The 17,236-nt window shown below is 37.2% G+C and overlaps 1 protein-coding gene across 1 annotated transcript in view; it reads right to left on the bottom strand.

Annotated features, from left to right (window-relative positions):
* Positions 1–17,236, bottom strand: part of EPM2A (EPM2A glucan phosphatase, laforin) — a 112,895-nt gene that overhangs the window by 48,558 nt on the left and 47,101 nt on the right. The window lies entirely within an intron of this gene.

Genomic DNA, 17,236 nt, shown 5'->3' on the forward strand with positions numbered 1-17,236 from the left:
AAAATTCGACTCATTTGTTCCTTGCTCTATCTTACAAAACATTTTACCTAAGGTTATTTGGCATAAAATCTATTTTAAAAAATCCTTAAGTCATTGGGCATTTCTTTAGAATGTAACTCCTTTCCATCACATAGAAGGTACAGGATGGTTCCTTTAATACATCATCATTGATCTTCCCAGCTCAGACTCCTCTTTTTCTCTTGATGGCTACAAGGCACTACACCTTGTAACTGCCCTATTAACCTTGATATTTAATAGATGAAAATCAAACTATACTAGCAATTTCACTTCTAGAAGTATATCCAACAGAAATACAAGATTAAAGAAAGATACATGGATGCATACATGTGTGTGGCAATACTATTTTAATAGCAATACTGTAAACTACGTAAGTTCATCTATATATTTTTCCACAAATATTTATTGAATGTTGACTATATGACAGGCATTATACTAAGTCATGTTAAAGATTCAGGTATTTCCCATAAGAGCAATGAAACATTAAAATATTTTAAGCAGACAGGCGACATGACCACATTTTTATTTTGAAAATATCTCTCTGGTTATAGAGTAAAATATTAATTCAAGCACAATGAGATTAGAAATAGAAAGTCCATTTAGGAAAATACTGCATTAACCCAGGAAAGAGATGGTAAAAGCTTGGATGTAGAAATGGAATGGAGTGGGAAGATTCAGGAGGGAAAAGCCACAGGACTTGGTGATTAATTTGATATGGGAGGTGAAGAAAAAAGGGAACCAATAATGACTCCTAGGCTTCTGGCAACTACAACTCAATATACAGTGGTACCAGTCACTGAGATGTGAAATCTGGAAGAGTTGGAAGGAAAGATCATCAATCTGGTTTTGGCATTTGGGGCTTGAAGTGCTATTTAGATACAAAAGGAGATGTCAAGTAGAGAGTTAGTTATTGATTTGACACTCAGATCAGAGATCTAAACTAGAAAAATAAGTTTATGAGTCATCTAAGTATAGATGGTAATTGAGACAAGGATATAGGTGAGTCACAAAGAAAAACAATACTTTATACATTGTTTTTTAAAAATTTTTATTTATTTATTTATTTTTGGCTGTGTTGGGTCTTCATTGCTGCACAAGGGCTTTTCTCTAGTTGCGGCAAGTGGGGACTACTCTTCGTTGCGGTGCATGGGCTTCTCACTGCGGTGGCTTCTCTTGTTGCGGATCATGGGCTCTAGGTGTGCGGGCTTCAGTAGTTTTGGCTCACGGGCTCTACAGCACAGGCTCAGTAGTTGTGGCGCACGGGCTTAGTTGCTCTGTGTCATGTGGGATCTTCCTGGACCAGGGCTTAAACTCATGTCCCCTGCATTGGCAGGCAGATTCTTAACCTCTCCGCCACCAGGTAAGCCCCGAAAAACAACATTGATTGAGAAGAAAAGCCTTCTAGAACCAAGTTTAAAAGCATCTCAACATTTAAAAGCTGGACAGAGGGATGAGCTTACAAAGGAGGCACAGAAAGAGAAGCTGGAGAGGAAAACTAGAAGTGAGTAAATGAGGTGGGGGAGCATGATTGGAACTGTAAACATAGACTAAAAACTTGATGGATGCATGTCTAACTGTTAACAGTAGTTACATCTGAAGAATGTAATTGGGATGGAAGGACTACTTTCAACTATTTTGAATCCATTGGATTTGCTACAAAGGGAAGGTATTACTTTTTAGTAATAAAAGAATAATATCTATGGCTCCTACTGTTCAGTATGAGACTTACAACAATTTAAATGTTGTAACTTAAATAAATTTAATTATCAAGGAGCTCAAATATACATAAATTACACGGTTCAAGCAAAAGTATGTATGTAACATTGACTTCCTAAGAATACTTCATTCCTAGAATTAGTTTTCTGAATTATTCATTTTTACACATGCATGTTTTAGGAGAAGTAACAAGACACATCTATCTCTCTCAGCCAGGGAGGTATCAGTGCAGGTGTAGGGGAGAGCAGGAACTCCCACCCCATTCAGTAGTAATAAGGAGTCCAATCCCTTCAGCTCTCAATGCAGATTGGGTGAGGAACCTGGGTAATGAGGTGGTACCCCCACTCTCCTGCTGGAGCAGCATCAGAGGAACCCAGTTAAACCAAAAGGGGTTTGATAAGATGTACAGTCTCATTATATAATACTCAGAATGTTGAGGTTTCAATACAAAGTCACTCATTATATCAAGAATCACAATGATCTCAAACTGAATGAAAAAAGAAAAGCTCAAAAGATGCTAACATCAAGATGACAGAGATGTTAGAACTATCTGACAAAGATTTTAAGCTTCAACAATCCACTGAACACATTTGAAACAAATGAAAAATCACAAAGTCTCAGCAAAGAAATAGAAGATGGAAATAAGAACTAAATGGAATTTTAGAACTGAAAAATATCAGTATTAACAATTGAAATAATAACTTCAGGGGATAGGCTCAAGAGCAGAATGGAGGGGACAAAGGAAAGAATTAGCAAGCTGAAAGATAGAACAGAAATTACCCAATCTAAGCAACAGAGAGAAAACAGATTTAAAAAAAAAAAAAAAAAAAAGAACAGAGACTTAGGGACCTGTGAGACTATAACAAAAGATGTAACATTCCAGTAATTGGAGTCCTAAAAAGAGATGAGAAAGAGGGTATGGTGGAAAAATATTTGAGAAAAATAATGTCTCAAAACTTTCCAAATTTGCCAATAAGCATAAATCTACAGGTTCAGGAAGTTGCACAAACTCCAAACAGGGTAAACAAAAAGAAATCCATGCCACAACACATCATAATTAAATTTCTGAAAACTAAACGCAAAGAAAAATCTTGAAAGTAGCAAGAGAAAAATAACAATTTAGGAAAACAACCATTCTAATGTCAGTAGGCTTCTCAAAAAAAATGGCTAAACAGAAGATCTCTATGAACAGAAAGGAAATTGTTGAACATCAGGAAAGAAGAACACGGTAAGAAGATATGAGTAAATACAATAGACTCTCTTTCTCCTCGTGAGTTTCTAATAAAAATTACAATGCTCTCTGATGTGGCCCTACATGGATGTAGTGGAAATATTTAAGGCAGTTATATGGAGAAGGGCAAAGAAATAAAGAGGGAAATAAGATTCCTCCAATTCATTTAAACTGTCAAAACGATGAAACCAGTTAACTATGACAAGTTATGTTTGTATAATGTAGGTAAATCAAAACGGAATTCTAAAAAATGTTTAAGTATGAACCATATTGCCATAAGAAGGCAGAGAAAGGAAACAGAGAGAGAAAAAAAGAAACCTCAGAAACAAAAAATAAAATAGCAAACTTAAGTCCTAACATACCGATAATGTCGTTAAATGTAAACTGTCTAAATAAATACACATTAAAATACAGAGATTGTCAGAATAGATTTTTTTTTAGTGAACCAGCTATTTGCTGCCCAGAAGAAACTCACTTCAAATTATACAGGTAAGTGGAAAGTAAAAGTGTAGAAAAAAATGCACCATGCAAACATTAATTAAAAGAAAGCAGAAATGGTTATATTATTATCATGTAAAGTAGAACCTCAGAGCAAAGAAAATCAGAGATAGGGAGGGAAACTGTATGGTGCCAAAAGTATCAGTCCAACATGGATGGACCTTGAAGGCATTATGCTAAATGAAATAAACCAGACAGAGAAAGACAAGTACTATATGATCTCACTTAAATGTGGAATCTACAAAACAAAACACAGAAGAAGTGTTAAGATGTCTTTCAGTGATTGAATGATTTAACAAATTGTGGTACATCGGATACCATAATTTAGCCAGAAAAAGGAATGGCCTATTGATAATGCAATAACCTAGGTGAATCTCCAAAAACTTATGCTGAGTGAAAAAAATGCCAATTCCACATACTGTATAATGCCACTTATATAACATTCTTGAAATCAAAAATAAAAATTATAGAGATGGAGAACAGTTTAGTGGTTGCCCGGGGTTAGAGGTTGGGGAAGGAAGAAAGTAGGTGAGGCTAGAAAACAGGAACATGGGAGATCCCTGTGGTGATGAAAATATTACCATTGAGGGAACTGGTAAAAGATACACAGGATCTTTCTGTATTATTTCTTACAATTGCATGTGAATATACAATTACTTCAAAATAAAAAGTTTAATTAAAAAATAAATAAATCTTGGTTTGTCTGTTTTTTCCAAATAGACTGGAGAATTTTTAAGTTTCCAACTCACTTTCTTTTCCATAGGACTGGCCTAAGAGTACAATGTATAACACATTGCTTACTACCACAGTAATCATTTACACCTAGAAGTTCAGTTGACTTTTCCAGGTCTCTTCTACCTCATAAAGGAGTCAGTTGGCTGTGTGGTAACAAGGTTAAAGGAGTAACTTTGTGGCTTCTTTGGAGGGGGCGTGGGGGTGGGGAGGGAGCCTGTAGGAGGTGAATTATCTGTTCCATTGGAGCCGCCCATTGCCAGTCATTCATTAGCATTAATTTAAAATAAATAAACATACAAACAACTCACTAAGGCAGGATAAACTAACATGTGTTATTGGCAGAAAAGTAGAAAACGGTTGGTTTAATTAACAATAAACACCTATTTCCTTAGAGCAGATTTGGGCATAATATTATTTGTTCACTGAAGCAAGTTAGGTAAGTTAAAATAAAGCAAATAAATGTGAAGGAGTAAGAGGCCTGCTTTCTGGCACTCCAATTAAAGACAGAGAAGTAAGAAACCTCAAAAATTTAAAAATCTGGACTAACACATTATTTTAAATAGTTCTATAAGTTTGAAAGTTCAAGTTAAAATGACTTTTTTAATAAACTCAGAAGGCTTGAAATTATATTGGACAAGCAAAATCTATTGGATAGTGTAGTCTACTTAAAATTAAAATTCTAATTATTTTGCATATATTATTTTATTTGAATCTATCCTCTTTGGAGTTTAATTACCTTGCAGTTTTTATTTCCAGCACATGAACATCAATTTTGAACCTAACACATTAATCTCTAATTTTAGCTAGAAATTCACCCAAATCAGATCTCTCTCATGCCCCATCTGTTACTTACTACTTCAGAAACTATTGGTGCATAAAGCTGTACAAATATGGTATAATCATTACCAACTCTGGTATTTTGATTTTCTGTTCCAATGGCAAAAGCAAAACAAACTAAAATGCAAAAAATCTTTTTGTTCAACCAACTGCCTCTTTGAGAGAGTGGATCCTGTTCCGCTTGAGCACTTTGGTAAACTGCAGTATGCAACGGTAGAAAATAGCTGAGTTTGGGAGTAGCAATAGGAGACAGGTAAACTGCATGATAGAATAGAGGACACAGGTGCGATCAACAAAGGAGAAGATGGGGAAAACGGGTGTGAAGATTGAGAAGGAGAAGGAAAGGTGAGATGGAGAAAGAGAAGAGAGAAGGCAAGATGCAGCTGGCAAACTACATAAAGTGAAGTAATCAAACACATTGGTCATGAGACCACCAGAGAGCAGGTAAAGGCAAGCATTTTAATACTTAATTTGAAGTTGTTTGTTGCCTTTCTGTAATATTCCTCTCTACTCCTCCCACACAACCTTCAATACAACCTACTGCATTCACACACAAATTTCTTGCATGGAGAGACAGAGAGGATAGTCCATTAATGAAAATTTATTTAAAAACTCAATTTCTTGCCTGTGTTGATGATGTATAACAGGGCAACAAGAAGCTTTATCTGCTAAGCAGAGCAGAAGCAGGAAAGCAAATGTAAATCCTTACAGGAGGGTTTAAACCTTCCCTCCTACACAGGCATCTTAGAGAGGGTTCCACCCTCCCCAATCTATAGGAACAGGGACTTAGATAGATATACATAGATATATAGATGTATAGATATTTAGATATATAGATGTCATAAGGAGGAAGACCACAGTTAAAATCTAACTTATGTAATTATACAGTCTTTACAAGCTTTCAGAATCTGGACACACACAACAAAATAAAATTTTAAGGGGCTTCCCTGGTGGCACAGTGGTTGAGAGTCCGCCTGCCAATGCAGGGGACACGGATTTGTGCCCCGGTCCGGGAAGATCCCACATGCCGCGGAGCGGCTGGGCCCGTGAGCCATGGCCGCTGAGCCTGCGCATCCGGAGCCTGTGCTCCGCAACGGGAGAGGCCACAACAGTGAGAGGCCTGCGTACCGCAAAAAAATAAATAAAATTTTAAGAAAGAAAACAAGGAAAGCTAATAAGAAAATAATAAATAATACACGATTTAGGAAGAATATTTTGATTTACAAGATTTTTATCTCATTTGATCATAGGAATGCAAAAACCTTAAATGCAAAGAGTTAAGTAGACAACACTTCATGCTAACGGTAAAAAAATGAAATTTGGCTAATGAAAATTATGAAATCAATGACTACCTGTGGGTATGAAAAATGTTCTATACTAACTCAGGTAGATATGTAGACAAAAGCCCACTTTCTAAATAATAATATTGCATTAAAATAATAGGAGGTGTATATAGTCAAGTGCCATGCCAAGAGTTAAAGCTAAAATAACTCCTAGGAAAAATCCAATACAAAACAATCCAACAAATTCAGGAAAGAGATCCAAGAGTTTTGGTTTAAAATAATTATAATGACTACAAAGACACTTAGCAATGATGAAAATAGGAACTAGATTTAGAGATAATAAGGTTTTTCTACAATAGATAAGAAAATATTATTGTTAAGGAGGCTAGAGTTTGGAGGACCAGAAAGGAAAACATCAAATGTGACAGGATGATTACGGTAATGAATCAAACACCTGACTCAGGGGTGTGTGTGTGTGTGTGTGCGCGCACGTGTGTGCGTGCATGCATGCAAATATGTATATGTGAGTGTGACTGTCTTTCAAGGTAAAGAACTGACTATTATTGGTGATTGTTATTTTTATGGCGAATAGTAAGTTGAAATGTGATACATAAGCATCATCCTTTCTGTAAATCTGTACACTGTCTAACCCTTTCAGTCAAAATTTAGACAATTACTTGATAGAACCACAAGTCAGGGGTCTCCAACCTTTGTACATAATAGGTCTGGCCTCACTTGCTCTCATTACTAATCAGACTTAAAACGATTCACATATTCTTCAAATTCTATGAGACAACAAAAGTCCTTGAGACAGTTGTTTAGTAGACAGGTGTGATGTGTTGGTTCTCTCAAAGGTGAGCTTGAGGTGTGCGGAAAACAGGAACAGCAGGAGTGATTAATAAAGCTTAGCCTTGGGTTCACTCTCTGCCAAGTCTCCAGAGGGGATCTTTGAGGTAAAACTCCCCAAAGAGGCTTGATCAGTTCCAGCTAAGAATTTAAAAAAAAACTTAACACCTGCCAAACCATACAGAGCAGAAAACATTAGAAGGGGAAATTTCCATGATTATAAGAAGATATAGGGGAAGTGGAGGCTTAGATCAAGCTAGGTTGAAGAAATATAATTTTAAAATGGTTATGGGAAGAGCAAAATTCAATAGCTCTTTTCTTAAAGATTTACTAATAATTTAATATCTCATTGTTATGAACTAAATTATGTACCCCCAAAATTTATGTGTTGAAGCTCTAATCCGCAATGTGCCTGTAGCTGGATATAGGGCTGTTAGGGAGGGAATTCAAGTTAAATGAGATCATAAGGGTGGGGCCCTAAACCAATGGGACTGGTGTCCTTATAAGAAGGGGAAGAGAAACCAGAGATCTTTCTCTCCATGCAGGCAAAGAGGAAAGGACACAGTGAGAAGGCAGCCATCTGCAAGAGTCCTCACCGGAAACCAAATCTGCTGGCCCCCTGACCTGGAACTTCTAACTTTCAGAACTGTGAGAAAATTAATTTCTGTCATTTAAGGCACCCAGTCTATGGTATTTTGTTATAGCAGTCTGAACAGACTAATGCACTCATATATGTGAAATATTCTAGAGTTAAATCCAGTTATTATCCAAGTATTATTGAGAGCTTGTTGTATATCCAGTCCTGTGGTAAACTGAGGTAGACAAATGAAATTTAAAACATGATTGTCACAATGAATTGACTATTGTTGATTAGACAAAGGCTACACAAAGCAATTCGTGAATGAAACAAAACTAAACTAAATGGTGAATATAATTTTAAAACTACTCAAGACACTGATACGTGAGCAGACTGTTCAAGGACTGCAAATAAGCTGCATCTCCAATGACATTTTTCAGTGTATGATGACTGGAATGCTATGTTGAGATTTATTTTAAGGAGTAATTGGCTCACTAGGAAACTATGATAGATTTGCGGTGTGCACATGGATATAGAAGACTAAAATAGAGTATCAGTATGAGCTACATCTACTGAGAAAAGTTTTGTGATAAAGGGGATGGGTCTCAAACTGTGATGACAACAGTGTATGCTTTAGAAACATAACAAAGAGCACAACAATGTATGAATGAGTATGATTCGAAGAAGAAAATAGATAACAAGAACAAATGTTTACTTCAGTGGGTAAAGTGACAACATAATATGGACTCATAGGGGGTTCATATTACTTACCAAATTCTAAAGCAAGCACTGTAAAACAACTGGATTTCATGACTTGGAAAAGCAAAAAAGAGAATTACCACTTTTCTAACCATTATTTAGGAAGTCAGACTTTTTTTATTGCAGACGATTTACATTAATTAGTGATTCATGAGGATACACACATCTTAAAATGGGAAGCATCTCAGAGATTGAAGATTCTCTTTAAAAACATCCCCAAAATGTCATGACCAGGCAATTATGCTGCCATTTAAAATTAAATACAATAACAGAGCTCTCCTTTTTATATAATTTTTAGAGAAAATCTGAAACTTAGATTGTTCTTAATAGGCTTACTCAAAGCACCAAGACTGAATTATTAATAATTCATTCAACGTGATGATAATCTAGAGAGAAGCCAAAAGATTTGACCACCTGACTTGAAGTGGTCAAATCTTTTGGTGGCTAATAATGACTCAAGGGATTAAACAAGATGGGAATATTAAAATGCTCCATCTCTGCATAATTGGATAGATTTCTACATACTGCATTTACTTTCTATAGTTACATGCAGAGATGTTTATTCATGTGTTTAATGTATTTTTATTTGATTTCTCTAATAATTTTTAATGTTGATTTTCCTACTGTCATTTAAATAATTTTTATAATAGTGTCTAGACTTCTGTTGTTAAATTGTCAGGTCAATTTTTCTCTCCATAGCACTCTCAGAATTGACTAGAAATTTCATTGTGTTTCATTGTCTGAACACAAATCCAAGTCACACTATAAAAATAAAGCATCTATGTTAATATTAGACTCACTATATGAAGCAAGTTCCTCTAACCAAATTTCACTACTTCATTTGACATACTGTGAAGCCCACGACAAAAGCTCTCATGTCACCTATCTTTGTGTACTTTAAGTCAAATACTGCTGAGGCAGAAGGCAATACCTTCCCTAGTAGCCGTATCTCAAGTGTCCAACATTTGGATGCAAAGAACATAAAATAATCATATTCATCCCAGGAACTCTGAAGAACCTTGAGGATTATTTTACATTTAACCCCATCCTAACCCAGCTCACCCAGCAGACAGGCATTTTAGTAGTTTCATAGTAAGTAAATGCTTTGGCATGAAATCTCTCTTCAATTATGATTTTCTAGAACGTGGACTAAATGGTTTAATGAGACATTCCCTTGAGCTGATCTAGATCTGATGTGAAAACCATCTCTGCTTCATGCTTTGCTTTCTTCCATGGCAAAAATATGTTTTTGATAATATAGAGATACAGCTGATGTAAACATCATAGAGGCACTGCTCTAGTTACTGAAAAGAAACTAGAAATGAACAGCTAATTGAATAAAGTGGTCAAACAGTTTTAAAGACTAAACTGTTTCTGAAATTGATAAGCCAGATTAAAACCTTTTTAATGAGACATATAGGCTGTAAAAAGAAAAGTGTCAATTAGGTAGATTATCTTAAAATTTACCAAAGCCATAAACTACACATGTATAAGAAAGAGTTGATAAAGAATTTTGCTTCTCTGAGTCCTACATCTGACTACAAGCAACAGAAAAACTGACTAACAGTGACTTCAACAAATACATATAGATCTCTCATGTAACAAGAGGTGCAAAGCCAGGCAGTCCAGAACTGGTGAAATACCAAGTGCCTTCTAAATGTCTGCTTTGTCATCCTTCACACATTGACTTTGTTGTCATGCTTGTCAACCCATGTTCAAAGGGTGACCTCTAAGCATAATGTCTGACACTGCACTAGCCATGAAGAAGAGCGAAGCACCCTTGTTCCTTTTTTTTTTTTTTTTTTTTTTTTTTTGCCATATGTGGGCCTCTCACTGTCGTAGCCTTTCCCGTTGCCGGACGCGCAAGCTCAGCGGCCATGGCTCACGGGCCCAGCCGCTCCGCGGCATGTGGGATCCTCCCGGACCGGGGCACGAACCCGTATCCCCTGCATCGGCAGGCGGACTCTCAACCACCGCGCCACCAGGGAGGCCCACCCTTGTTCCTTTTCATGAGAAACTGAAAGCTTTCCTGGGAGCCTCACCCAAAAGACCTCTCACATCTCATTAGCTAGAACTAGGCAACACTGGTCATCCTTAGACCAATTGTTAGCCAAGATGAATAAGAGTACCATAACTGATTAAAGTAATAATGTTTCATCCCACTGCTACCAGAACAAATCAGGATTTCTGCTATCCTGGGAAAGTTGGGGAAAACAAATGCTAATTAGGCCACTGATGGTAATGGTAGTGGTTTGGAACACATCATCTTTCTCCAGCAAATCATTTTGCAAGATAAACCACATTTCTTTAGGTAGCGCTTGTCTCTACCTGATTTAATTCAATAGTACCCAATGCATTAAATTTTTAATTGTAAACTATTTTTAAATAAATCAACAGGAAAATAAATCAACTGAAAGCATTTTAAGGTTTTAAAACCTTAAAAATTGCCCACACACGCTCCCCTCACCCAAAAAAAGAAAAAGAGAGAGAGAAACTGCAGGCTCTCTAGTTGTTGACTGTGCCTGTCTTGTATAACCTCTTTGCTATCACACAGGCTCCCCTCCCTTCTACTCCTAGCCTTAAATCTCTCCACATCCTTCCTCTTCAAGTTTTCCTTTAGTCTCTGCCCCATCGCCATCTCTGATAACCTGATTTTTCTTCTAACTAGGCCGGTCCCCAACAGATACCCTCATTTCCCTATTCAGTCTTCAGGGGCCTACAATTTGGCATCTGCCCTCATCACCCCACTGGGAGAAAAACTTTAAATGAAGTCATCTCATGTCAGATTCATTTTTCACCTTTCTTTACCTGCCTGCAGCATGTAATGATAGTGGCCACTCTGTTGAAAGTCTCCTCTGTTGGCTGCATAATACCCTTGCCCAGGACGGCAGTGTATTATAGCAGTTAAGTGCATGGACTCGAGGTCCAGACTCAGACTCCATCCCACGTTATGCCATTTACTGTTTGTAAGTAGTATTAAGAAAGTCATTTAAGCAATCTGTGCCTCTGTTTTCCTGTTTGTGGAAAAGGGATTGTAGCACTATCTATCTCATAGGGCTGTTGTGAGGAAAGTCAATCAGATGATCCTTTTAAAGATTTAACCCAGGACCTACCACAGTTGGTGTTCAATAACAACTCAATAAGAACTTTTGACTAGTCTTCTCTTACAACTCTTCCACTTCTAGTCTGTTTGCAAAACTGTTTACCGATTTGCAAAACAGGTATACCCCTAAAATAAGTTCAAATTGTTTCAACAGCTCTGTCCAGACCTACATGTTCCAAAGATAAGATCACCCATTTTTTTCCAGCAACTCACCTAGTTTACACATTCTGATCAATCTCTTTCCAAACCATGCTAACTTCTCCCTAAAACCAAAACTAATTGAAACTCCCAAATCTTTTCACTTTGAATTGTTCTCAAAGCAAATTCTCTAGTTCTCTATTTTTATAAAATAACTTACTAATGCAAATACAAGACTTGACTTTTATTAATTTCTTCTCACTGGTTTATTCCTACTTTGGGACTTAATATTTTTCAAGACTGCTGCTCTCAAATGAAATAGCAACTCTCTCTCCCAGTTTTCTCTCATCAGAAAGATTGATAAGCGTGCTTCCTAAATTACTAATAGAAAGATTTAGTGACTTGTGAAATGCCAGTTGCATTCACCCTCATGTTCCTACTGCTTTATTAATCACAGCACTTTAGGTTCAGTTGTTCAACTTGTAATGAATCCACCTAACTAATCTATTAACCAGCCAGTCATTTCCTAATTTGTAGATAAAGAAATTGAGAGGTTTTTCTAAAATCCTTAACTAAGATACACTGCTCCTCCATTTTTTCCCTTTGTACAAATGAGGATTGATATTTGATGAGGTAAAACTTCTACAACAATTTTTAAACCTACTTTAAAATATGTAATGATGATGAACTACCAGAGGTTTTTTTTTTTAACTACTGTAGGTCGTAAATCCTTTCGATAAGCAGTAAAAAGCTATGGATCATCTTCCACAAAAAATTTTTTTAAATGTTCATGCACACAGTGCAAACAGCTTATCACTATCCTGTATATTAGAAGAGAGGAAATGTGATTCATAACTATGACCATAAAAGAAAGAAATGAAATTTTCATTAACATATCAATTCATGTTTAGACATCTATCTTTTTAACATTTTTTTCCTCCGTGAGAACAGCAACAATTTATTTGGCACAAAACTATTAAAATTTTCTATCAAATGTTAGCCATTTAAAAATAAGATTTCTCTATCCACACCATTTTATAAGCAACTTTTCAACAGCCTAATTTTCAAAGCAGCTACTTTCTCTTGTACAGATGCAGTGACTACAGCAGTTTAAAACTGCACTGATGGTCTCCTTACAACTAAAAACTAGCAATCCATTATACTGCTAAAGAATCTTTATATTTTTTTCCTGCTACAGGGAAAGACCGCTCTAGTAAACCTAGACCATCACTTATATGGAAGCCTTAATATCAACAGAAGTCAGCAAGGAATAATTTAAAAAGCTTTACAAGTATACTTTTCCTATTTAACTCATCTCGTAGAATTAATTTTCTAAGAAATTCTGACGCAAAGTAAACTGATATGGAACCATGACAACATGTTTCACAAACATGTCATAGACGTCAAAAGATTCAGCATAACAACTTTATCATCTTAGGATACACAGGATAAAATAAGCATCGGTGGTATTATCAGTCAAAAACGTCTACGTGAGTTTATTGAAAAAAAATTGTTAAAGCATTCACAAAAAAAGCCAATGGCAAGATATCTGTAGGTGATTCTTACTGATTTTAATTACCTACATCAAACTAATTTACCTACATCTGAGCAAAATTAGGCTACCTGACACTTCCCAAAAGACGCAGAAGTTCTGTGTAAATTGCTGTCTTAGCGATTGTCCTCACGTATATGTCATTAAATCACTTTTAAACAAATGGTAACAGTTTCTCAGAATTGTTTTGGGAGATAGGGAGTGCACAGGATGGGAAAGGGGAAAGATAAGGTTGGGAGAAAATGAGATGGTGATTAAATTCTTTTCTTTGAGATTAATACAAACTATAAAATTATAGTAGAGTACAAGTGAAATACTGCCACCCAGTGGACTTAAAATATAAATAAAATCTTCAAATTTGAAAAGATTGCCAAGAATTTCATATCGCTTTTCAACTGGGATAATAGAGCTTAATAATTGTCAAAGTACTTTCAAATATATTATTCCTCAAAAAAAAAAAAAAAATCCAGTGGGACAGATAGCAGACATGTAAGTACATTTTTTCCTGAGTCTGAGATTCTAGCAGATTCCATGATGACTGAGTCCTATGCTTAACCAGCAGCAAAGGAAGCGCTGGAGCCCAAAGCTGCTGGCTCTCAGTCCGCTGCTGCTTACACCACACAGCTCCTCCTAAAGAGACTGACATCTCTTCCTTTGTCCAAACCCTGTATTTCATAGAGGAGGAAAGTGAGAGTCAGGGTTTCTCAAACATTTCTAATATATCGACTGGCATATATAATCTATAGGAATATAGATTAAAGCAGAACCCTACTGTCATAAAAATGCTTGTATTTTTTTCCTTTTAAAATTCCTGTGGAATCTGTATTCTCCTCCATATCACATGCATGTCTGTTTTCATCTGGAAATAATGAGGTTTTTTCCTCAAAGATCTTTTACAAAAAGTGTTGCTTTAAGACAATGGTGCATTTCTATCCTGTGCTACAGACTCACTAGTCCAGGACCCCATCAAAGATGGGAAGACAGAGAGTATGAGAGTACTAGTTCGAGACACCGGGAAATTGCCTTGTTCAAGTTCATTCATTCATCAAGTACTTAATGAACACCTGCCAAATGCCCGGCACTGTTTTAGATCCTAGGACAGACATACTGTGATAACAAACAGCTCTAAGTTATCAGTGGCATAGAAAAGCACTTCTCTCCCATATGCTAGAGCTCATTGTAGATTGACTAAGTAAGGGCTCTTCTTCACATTGCCAATATCTTCATATTCGGACCATCAGACACAGAGCAATCATTTTTAGAACATCGATAGTAATCTCTTGTGAGAGAGAAAAAAAGTGAGGCAAAACAACAGGAAATGACACACGTCATTTCCTCTTACACTTTATTGACCAAAGCAAGCCACGTGACAAAGGTATACTTCTTTAACAGGGCAAAGAAGAATAATCCTCCCACAGGGAGATGGTGTGGATATTGGTAAACGATAATCATCTACACACCCCAACTTTTCCAAATATGCTGAGAAAAGGTGGTGCTGGGTAACACAGAGGAAAGAGGTCAGATCCCTCAATATATGGGATGGGAATTCAAGCAATTTTACTTAAATATCAAAAGAAAGGGTTATCACAGAAGCCTAGAGGACTTGGAATATTGATGCTTCAGATATGTGAGATACAAATGAGTATGTATTAAACAAGTAGACAGAGAAAAGGGATTTAGAATATTTGTAAGTATGAATTACAACTCTTAGTTCTGGACATAGCACTTTATCAGTACAAACTCACAGAAGCTGCCTGTGTTCAGTGAAGGATACCATATCTCATCAGAAGCAATATGGCAGGGCTACTTAATTTACATAAACACAAAACTACAGCTAAGTGGGTGGGGTATCAGAGCCAGATGTATGCAAATTATATCCAGTGTCAACTCAAATGGATGCTTAACTTACATGTATGTGAAACCCACAACCAGTTAAGTGGGGGCAACAGAGCCAGCAGGTGCCCTAATCACATATATGACCAAAATATATGAGTTCACTAAACTGCATGTTATTTTTGTAGCTCAAAAACACTTGCTCTAGCAGGAAGGGTGTATATTGTTCCTTCCCTCTGCCAATGCTGGAAGGTTAAGTCTCTGACCAGAAGCTCTAAAATGAAAACCTTCATACTGAATCTAACCAACACTGATAACTTAGACAGCTGCCAGAGAAAAAGCAAGCAAACTTATCTACAAATGCCACCAATGGACTGTGACAGACACCCCTTAGAGAGTAAGAAACTCATCCCCTATATCCCTAATCCCAAGAATTATATATATGCATGTGTGTGTTGTGCATTAGTCATAAGATTTTTTTAAATAGATTGAATAATTTTACATTATACAATCATTTGTTGTACTTAAGAATTATATAATAAATATAAATTATTTCAAGAGGCTACCTCTAACTGGTTTTCATATTATTCTACCAAAGCCAATGGAATAATGTGGCATGGTTTGTTGCAGATCTAAGACTGCCATTGTTTTGACAGAAATCCAAGAAAAGGGTACAGCACTAATAAAGAATTGCATAAAATATTGGGGAAAAATAAGAGTCTAGGTGGCTGAAACTTAAGACTTTCTTAGGAAGTGGCAGGAAAAATACAGGCAAAAATAATTTTTTTAAATAAATAATTGCCAGATTATAAGGAACCTGAAAGGTCATACTAAGAAGTTCAGACTTATTTTATAGGTAATAAGAAATCATCAAAGAACTTTTAATCACACATGGGATATTATCCAATCTGTGCTTTAGGAAAATAGCAGCATGGAGGAAGGAAGGAATAGAGAAGGGATGCAAAGGAATTAGATCTGTAGAAGCCCAGTGAAATGCAAAGGAACCAAACTTTGGCAAGAGGCAGGAAGATGAACATAAAAAGGGGTAGGCAGATTGAAATATTTCAACTGCAGAAGCACTTTCAGTGATTTCCCAAGCCACTTGCTTATCAAAAGCACCTGGGGAAATTGTCAAATTCTTATTCCCTGGACAATTCCAGAATTATTAAATCAGGATCTTTAAGGATGTGGCCTAGAAAATGCCCCAGGGACTCATGATGCAGGCAGCCCAAGCTAAGAAGTACATATGTTTCCATATACTTGAGTGACTAAGCTATATTGTTTTAAATTGGGAACAAAGAAAAACAAGCTTTGCAAAGGTTGATTATAAAATGAGGTTTGAATATATTCAGTTTAAAGTACTTGCAGGACATCCAGATGAAAAAGTCTTGTAGACAATAGACTATACAAGCTTGGAATGTAGAAAAGGGATTAGAGAGGACACCTTTAAGATGGCGGAAGAGTAAGACGTGGAGATCACCTTCCTCCCCACAAATACATCAGAAATACACCTACATGTGGAACAGCTCCTACAGAACACCTACTGAACGCTGGCAGAAGACCTCAGACCTCCCAAAAGGCAAGAAACTCCCCCTCATACGTGGGGAGACCAAAAGAAAAAAGAAAAAACAGAAACAAAAGAATAGGGACAGGACCTGCACCAGTAGGAGGGAGCTGTGAAGGAGGAAAGGTCTCCACACACTAGGAAGCCCCTTCGCGGGCGGAGACGAGGGAGGCGGAGCGGGGAGCTTCGGAGCCGCGGAGGACAGCGCAGCAACGGGGGTGCGGAGGGCAAAGCGGAGAGATTCCCGCACAGAGGATCGGCGCCGACCGGCGCTCACCAGCCCGAGAGGCTTGTCTGCTCACCCGACGGGGTGGGCGGGGCTGGGAGCGGAGGCTCAGGCTTCAGGCGGAGCGCAGGGAGAGGACTGGGGTTGGCGGCGTGAACACAGCCTGCAGGGGGCTAGGGTACCACGGCTCCCGGGAGTCCGGGGAAAAGTCTGGAGCTGCCTAAGAGGCAAGAAACCATTGTTTCAGGGTGCTCGAGGAGAGGGGATTCAGAGCACCACCTAAACGAGCTCCAGAGACGGGCGCGAGCCGCGGCTAAAAG

Source organism: Lipotes vexillifer, unplaced genomic scaffold, assembly GCF_000442215.2.
Source record: "Lipotes vexillifer unplaced genomic scaffold, Lipotes_vexillifer_v1.1 scaffold112, whole genome shotgun sequence".
NCBI lineage: Eukaryota > Metazoa > Chordata > Mammalia > Artiodactyla > Lipotidae > Lipotes > Lipotes vexillifer.